A 9127-nucleotide genomic window follows, 5' to 3' on the forward strand; every position below is an offset into this window, starting at 1 on the left:
AAAGGCAGTGATGGATAACAGGTCTAAAGTACGTCCAAAGGTATTAAATTTCAAAAATGACTTGGGATGTAATCGATTATTAAAAACAGGGTTAAATTAATTTACGGTTAATTAATTTCATTATTTCATATTTGTTATATTAAAAGACAATATTTGAGCTTATACAGTAAGAAATTTTGATACTATGATAATGCCTCAGACAAGATTAACATCAGCTGTTTATAGGTCTGTGTATGAGACTGTGTATGTGATATTTTAGAGTCGACCGAGACAGCGTCGTGTTTCTGGTAAAACACGACGTCGCACTCCTGAGATGACGAATTGTGGTCACAAACCTGTGTGTGTGTTACATGTATTTGTCAGATGTGTCTTGTGTCTTGTGTCTGTGTGTGTATGTATGTGATTGTGTGTCTTCTCTGTGGGGATGGGGTTTCATTTTGACTCGGGGCAAATTTTGACGGCAGTGAATCGGGTTTTTTGAGAGTTTGAAAATGGAGCCAAATTACACAGCGGGTTATCTAATTCAGCTCAAAGTTATTGGCTTATAATGCCTTCAAAATCAGGAAACGTTTCTGGTAACTTTAAACCGCAAAAACACGTCTTTCCATCTGAGTTTTGGTTTTGTACGGTCTTTATCATCTCCGCTTCTCTGTCTCTCTTCCTCCGTCTTTCTCAATAAGGGAGAGAAAGAGCACCACAACGCCCTCTCTCGCCCTGTTGATGTGAAACCCTTCAGCGAACAATGCCCAGTCATGCCTGGCTCTCGTTTTTACTGCTACAGCCTACTCACGTTCACTAAACTTCATTAAACAACATTATTATCTTTAACATCTTCATCTCATACTTTTCATCGTGCTCATAAGCATCAACACCACCTCCACCACCATCATCATCATCATCATCACTGAGCTCTGTGAACCTCGGCAGAAGTGTGACTTTCAATATCAAATGTACACATTTATTTGTCTTCAAAATCTCTGTCCCGTAAATGAAACATTGCACCTGCATTGCAATCTCAGTTTCAATCATTTTCATACAGCAATAATAATTGGCCTACTGAAACTGGTGACCTGCTGTGGTGACCTGCAAATCAATATTCTGACATTATTTACTCATTCTCTTGTGTGAACTATGACTTCACATGTGGAGCACAGCCGAAGATTATTTGAAAGACGAAAAAAAAAACCCTTCATTTTGAAATTATGGGTTGACCCATGCACTCTCCTGGTTTGTATCATATGGAGAGACATCGCCTTGCTTGAAGATACAACCACCAGGCTCAACGGCACAAACGTCAATACTACAATACAAATGGACCAATACTGCTGCAATGTTTACAAATATAAAAGCTGACATTCCTATAATAATAATTATCTATATATATATATATATATATATATATATATATATATATATATATATATATATATATATATATATATATATATGAGCAATATCATAAGTGTAGCGGTGTGATACGGCTATATATCAGCACTGGTGGGAGACGTGTGTTGGCACAAGGCCGCACGCCGAGTGCCATAGCGCCCCACCAGTGCTGATATAGAGCCATATCACACCGCTACTCGTGTGATATTGCGTTTATTCAACAGTTTGACGGCACAATATTGTATATAAAAAAGAAAATCAAACATGGAGTCTAAAACCCTTTTGTATTAGCAACTACTTTTTTCCGCCATTCATTCACATCTGCAGCTGACGTCAGAACAGCAGAAGCCGTTACCAATTCACCAACGTCACTTTAAAGTTGGTATTTGAATGATTCTCTATAGCGTAATGTGAAGCAGCGCTTCTTGTGTGTGACCCCCTTAAGGTGATGACAAAACAGCTGAACTTTTCTCACATTTTAAAATTTATAAGGCTGAAGGTGACATGAAATGCCATCCGTCTACAGAGATTTCCCCCTACAATCTATTACAGTCTACAGTGTTTCTCTGTTGCCATCGGTATTGTGACGGGTGCCAGGTGTCCCAGCGTTTACCCGGAGACTTTATGGAATAAAAAAAGGAGACAGAAACTATTTTGCTCTTCATATTGGCCTTTATGCGTTTCTCCCAAGTGCTGCAGACTACAAACATGCCAGTCAACAACAAGTAGGCAAAAGCAAAAGAAAAAGATACTCAAACACCCGTCGCAAAATAAAATGTTACATTTTTTAAATAAAATAATGATACAGCAGTAGAGTAATCATCATACTTTTCCTCAAAGCTCGGTGAACTGAACTGAGCTCCCATACATGCGTGCTTACATCTCAAGGGTTCTGTTTTCCAGCTTCTTATTCGCGCTCAGGAAAACCGTCTTTGGCTGCCGGCAAGCTGTCTCTCAGAAATAGTAAATATTATAAAATAGGCACTATTCTTACAAATAAACTGCATAGTTGCAATTTAAACAACTACATTCTCGACTAAAAAAAGCCTCAAAAGTACATTTTGTTTTCTAACAACAGTAATATTTGTCAAACTGTAGTGTCTCTGCTTGTTACTGGCTGTATGTGGGCGGAGTAATACACAGTGAAGGGTGAAGAGGCCTTTGTGTGATGTTACTGGCAAAATATTGCACGGCCAGACAGAACTGTTGTATAAATATAATAAAACAAATATTTTTATTATATATATATATATATATATATATATATATATATATATATATATATATATATGTGTATATATAGACAGTTGCAATCAGAATCATTAGTCCCCCTGAATTATTAGCCCCTCTGTTTATTTTTTTTCCTCAATTTCTGTTTTACGGAGAGAATTTTTTTTTTCAACACATTTCTAAACATAATAGTTTTAAGAACTCATTTCTAATAACTGATTTATTTTATCTTTGCCACGATGACAGTACATAATATTTGACTAGATGTTTTAGGACACGTCTATAAAGCTTAAAGTTACCTTTAAATGCTTAACTTTTAGGTAAGTCTTAACTAATTAGGTTTACTAGACAGGTTAGGGTAATTAGGCAAGATATTGTATAATGATGGTTTGTTCTGTGGACTAGCAAAAAAAAAAAGAGAGAGATTAAAGGGGCTAATAACTGACCTTAAAATAGATTTAAAAAATAAAAACTGCTTTTATTCTAGCAGAAATAAAATAAATAAGACTTTCTCCAGCAGAAAAAAATATTATCAGACATACTGTGAAAATTTTCCTTGCTCTGTTGAACATTATTTTGGTGCATTTAAACAAAACAGATTTATTAAACAGATATTTTTATTAAAATAATATTTTTAAATTTTTTGCATCTCTTAATTTTTCCTCTTTTTAAAATTTGTATTTAATATTTTTCTCTAACAGTCAAATTTGGGTGTACTACTATTGTAAGTTATTTTGTTTGACAAGCTCCAGATTTGGCTTCAGTACTGACTAATCTAATGCATATGCAAAAATATAATATCGTACAGCTTTCTATTAAAAATATGAATTTAAAAGATTTGTGAGGGGTCTACATATATATCTCATCATTTGTCCTGAAAGTTCCATTGTCACTTTCATCTTGTTCCAAACATTGACTTTCTACTGTGGAACACAACGAAGGATATGTTTTGACTGTTACTGTTTATACAGTGAAAATTAATGGGTTTCAAAGCAACATTTAAAAGCACTGACCTTTTGTTGTAAATAAATAAAAACACTGACATGGTATCTTAAGTTATGTTTTGAATGTAGGATAGTGCAGGATTTAATTTGAATTTTACTTTTTGACTTAGTGTTTAGTCTGTAAAAGAATAAGGTTTTTGAAAAAGATTTCAATCAGAAGTCACATACAATATTATTAATTACTACATTTAAAACTGAAAATGAATGATCATTTAAAAAAAAAGGTGTATGCTGTATAATAGTATGGGTAATGTGAAAAAATGTGGGCAGATTACGAATGCCATGTTGTCATTATAGTATAAGGTCCATTTAAATGCACACTTCAAAATCTGAATGGAAGTTTTAGGCTATATAGGTCGTTCTGGTATTTCTTGACAGTTTTTCAAGTTTTTTGAAATGAAGTCAGACATATTGCATGTTTTATTTTACATACAACTATCGGCGTCTGTTGCAAAAACTGTGAAGAAACTGTGGAAATACTGTGATTTTCTTTTTTTTTATTGGGCAGTAAATGATGTTTATGTTTTTCAGAGTAAGGACAGTAGGATAACAGGGAACTAAGTGGAAGAGAGAGGAGGGTGGGATTGGGAAAGGTCCACAAGCTGTAATTGGAACTCAAAACACCCGGAACGTTGTTGTGCAGTAGTAAACATTTGAAGTGGTGCAAAACTATTAATCAAAATCACAATAAATCTACTGAACAACACCCCTTGTTGTTTTAAAACAATATATTAGAAAAAACATTTAGAAAAAAAAAATGTATCCAATTTAAATGTTGACTACTGTATATGTCGACGCACTAACCGCTGGAATGTTAGTGCTATTGGCACTTTTTAACTAACAGGTGCACATTGGTTTGTACTTTTTAGGTACTAATATGTAGCCAATATGGATCATTTACGTACAAATGTATAGCTCTTGAAAAGTACTGTGCCAGTGACAGCTTTGTACTTTCATTTCTGAGAATGTGTTTAAGAGGTTAAAAACCGCATTTGAACAAAGTAATAAATCTGAAATTATAGTATTAAAAAGAGCCCAAATGGAGAAAACTGGCAAGTTGTCCTACGACCTACAGTTAGATTCTGAATCTGAAGTGTGATTTTTGGACATTTTCCTATCCCATGAGGCCACAGGAAAGGATTTGTGAAGAGCTGTGGAGGAATGCAACAGACACTGAATGTCATGTGACAGTGAAAACATGATAATTGTCAAAGTCTGTATTGTATGTGAAAAAATTTATGCAAGTATGTCTGACTTAGTAAAAAAATAAATAACTAAATTTGAAATACTAGCTCCTGAGTTCGAATCTCTGCTTGAGGATATATCCCTTTCTCTCGCTCTCGCTCTCGCTCTCTCTCTCTCTCTCTCGCCCACTTCACTTCCTGTCTGATTAATGTCCTATCTAATAAAGCAAAAATGCAAAACTAAATCTTAAAAAAAAAAAAACCTGAAAAACTGACAAGAAACACCAGAATTACCTACATCGCCTACAACTTCCTTTGAGATTCTGAAGTGTGCATTCAAAGGACACTTCACTATCCCATGGGGCCACAGGAGACAATATCTTAAAGCAAGTTAAGCAACACAATTCATGCTGGTAGGTCATGTGATAATGACAACATGGAATTTGTAATGTGCCCAAATTTTATTCACAATATATTTTATAGAAAAAAAATTCTACACGATAATTCAACTTTAACTTTATTCAACTTGACTACAGAGCATGCTTGACCACTGTTGAAGTCAGAATTATTAGCCCCCCTAAATTATTGGCACCCTGTTTATTTTTTCCCCCAATTTCTATTTTCAACACATTTCTGAACATAATAGTTTTAAAAACGTATCTATAATAACTGATTTCATTTATCTTTGCCATGATGACAGTAAATAATATTTGACTAGATATTTTTCAAAACACTTCTATACAGCTTAGTGACATTTATAGGCTTAACTAGGTTAATTAGGGTAACAAGGCAGGTTAGGGTAATTAGGCAAGATATTGTATAACGATGATTTGTTCTGCAGACTATCAGAAAAAAATATAGCTTAAAGGGGCTAATAATTGTGTCCTTAAAATGGCTTTTAAAAAATTTAAAACTGCTTTTATTCTAGCCAAAATAAAACAAATAAGACTTTCCCAGGAAAAAAACATCAGACATACTGTGAAAATGTCCTTGTTCTGTTAAACATCATTTGGGAAATATAAAAAAAAAAAAAATCAAAATCAAAGGGGGGCTAATAATTCTGACTTCAACTGTGTAATATATATATATATATATATATATATATACAGTTGAAGTCAGAATTATTAGCCCCCCTGAATTATTAGCGCTGCTGTTTATTTTTTTCCCTAATTTCTGTTTAATGGAGGGCAGATTGTTTCAGCACATTTCTAAGCATAATAGTTTTAAAAACCTATTTCTAATAACTGATTTATTTTATCTTTGTCATGATGACAGTAAATAATATTTTACTTGATATTTTTAAGACACTTCTATACAGCTTAAAGTGACATTTAAAGGCTTAACTAGGTTAATAAGGTGAACTAGGCAGGTTAGGGTAATTAGTTAAGTTATTGTATAACGATGGTTTGTTCTGTAGACTCTCGGAAAAAAAACTAGCTTAAAGGGGCTAATAATTTTGTCCCAAAAATACTTTTTAAAAAATTCAAAACTGCTTTTATTCTAGCCAAAATAAAACAAATAAGACTTTTTCTAGAAGAAAAAATATTATCAGAAACACTGTGAAAATTTCCTTGCTCTGTCAAACTTCATTTGGGAAATATTTAAAAAAGAAGAAAAAAATCAAAACGGGGCTAATAATTCTGACTTCAACTGTATATATATATATATATATATATATATATATATATATATATATATATATATATATATATATATATATATATATATATATATATATATATATATATATATATATAATTTATTATTATTTATTTTCATTCATCAATGTTAAATGTTGCTTTGAAACCCGTTAACTTTAACTGTATTCACATGAACAGTCAAAACATGCTTAAAAATATTGCCCATTGTGTTAAGCAGAAGAAAGCCAACATTTGGGACAACATAAAGGTGACAATAGAACCTTCAGAACAAATGATGACAGCGCTATAATTATGGGTGAAATGTGCCTTTAAAAATTTATTTGCCTTGAAATGCATTTTAATTGAGTCATTTGAGTCATTTGAAAAAGATTGCCTTAGAAACATCATTTCTTGTTTACTGTACATCTTGAGACAAAACAAAGGCAATTAAATATTTTAAGATCAATCAGTCCAAGTGTGCTTAATTTGAATCAGCCTACTTGCATATTAGTTGAGGACTAGCCTTAAACTTTGTCTGTGAAACCGGGGGCTTGTTTGTGTAAGAAAGTTATGAGACATGGCCTTTTGACAGCCAAACACGTATTTTCTAACGCTCTGGAAAGATAAATCTCCTCCCTCTTTCAACTTGTGGCTCAGTGAACTCACAAAAACACTTTGTTTAGAAAGAATACGGTATCATGTACAAAATAAGAAACACAAACTTTCTCTAAAATATGGAAACCATTCATAAGGTACTTGGAGAGGAGAGGTTGAACAAAGTCATTTGATGGGGATATTGGTTAAAGTTAAATTATATCTATTGACAGATCCTATGCGTGTTTTCTAGTGGCCTCTCCAATTGGTGTACACCAACAGACGGAAACATTTGGTGGGTGGCGTATGGGGTATTATTTTATTTTATATAAACTTTTACTTATTTTGTTTGTGTTTATGTATATATATTTTTCTCTTTCTTTTCCTTCTGTAATAAAAAAAAATCTGTCACTTTAGACAATGTTTTACATATGTACACTAAGTACCTATATTAGACCTTTTCACAATTCCAGGTTTGTCAGCAGCAGAAGTCATCACAGTTAGATAAACATAGAGCACATTGAATGGGAAAGTACAACAAATATTTTTCACAAATCTATTTGCCGAAATAATCAAAGAAAAATTCTACGATGGTGTTATCAAGACTTTCAGAATAAAGAAAACAATAGTACAAGACTGATGACGGTAGCTAGAGGATCGAGAGAATAATGTCAAATTTACCGTCCCGCCCTATAGATGCTGCATTTGAAATGCCTTGCACAAGCGGTAATTAATTTTTTTTTTGTAATTTGACGCAAAGATGATATAATACAAACTTGAATGCATAAAAATGTGTATAGGCTTTTTCAAAAAAATCTACATATGAAAAAATTAAGAATTTAAGATTATGATGACCGATAAACACGTCATAACATTGTTGTGGAAAAAGGTCGATTAAATACTCATATTTAATAATCATAGAAAGAAATATCCTGTTTAATTTTGTATGCACAAATAAAATGTGGAGGATCTTTACATACTTGTCGAAATTCTGTAATTGTGTATATTCCCAATAATAATAATAATAATAATAATAATAATAATAATAATAAAAATATAAAAAAATAAAATGTTGTGAAACTAGGCTACAATAAAAACCAAGGAGCCACTGGCCCAACCAATCAAATAAGACACAAATCAACAGATCTTTTTTGTGAGAATAAAATCCAGTAATTAACATTGAAATAAGTATAACCTGATAAGATCCTGATGGACAAGGGCTGATCAGTCATCTGTGATGTTCTATTCTATTCGCCTATTTGGTGAATAAAGTAAAGTATTTGGGTCACATTTTAAAAATGATTTGAATGATGATGATGATGATGATGATGAATACTATTATTATGATGATGTCCATCATCTTGTAATTCAGAATCATGTAGTAAGTTATGTGGTCAAGCAAATATTTTGGCTCATAATTTTTTATGTTCACAGATAATGTTTAAATAACTTATTTTAGAGCCTATTGTACATCAAATGTAAATATAGTAAAGCTAAAATGAAAAGGTTCCAGAAGGCATTTAAAAGTGATCCCACATTAATTTATACATTAAGTACTGCTCCTGATATAGAAGCACTATAAATGTTTGGATAGGTTTTTAAAAAACTTTTTTATTGACTGTATTGTGTATTTTTTGTGGTTGTTTCTTTTTTTTTTAATACTTTTTTTTTTTTGTAATTTTTTGGATATAAACTTTTTTTTTAATTCCTAAAGTTTGAAAGTAAAAAATAGCATCGTTGTATCACAGCTATATATATATAAAATGGCATATATGTGTAATGTGTATAATAGCATTCCTAATATATTATGATATAGGTGATCTACAGCGCGTATGTATGTTTAGTATGTTTGGTTCAATCTATGAACTAAAACACGGTGCCAAAGCCTATTACTATACTATTATAATTCATTATATTATATCTCATTACTAGAAGATGTTTTGCAGCATGTAATGCATAAATGCACATTGTAATTTTGAATTTAGGTATATATTGTTGTTAGGCTCATATTTTTTTATATTTTTCTCTTTCGACTAAAAACCTGTAATGTTTTTTTTTTTACATTAAAATCTTTTGTGCCCTACTTGTA

The 9127-nt window shown here is 32.0% G+C and overlaps 1 long non-coding RNA gene across 3 annotated transcripts in view; it reads right to left on the reverse strand.

Moving 5' to 3' along the window:
- Nucleotides 1-9127, reverse strand: part of LOC108190658 (uncharacterized) — a 51940-nt gene that overhangs the window by 24224 nt on the left and 18589 nt on the right. The gene's annotated exons all lie outside the window — the stretch shown is intronic.

The sequence above is a fragment of the Danio rerio genome, chromosome 7, assembly GCF_049306965.1.
Source record: "Danio rerio strain Tuebingen ecotype United States chromosome 7, GRCz12tu, whole genome shotgun sequence".
NCBI lineage: Eukaryota > Metazoa > Chordata > Actinopteri > Cypriniformes > Danionidae > Danio > Danio rerio.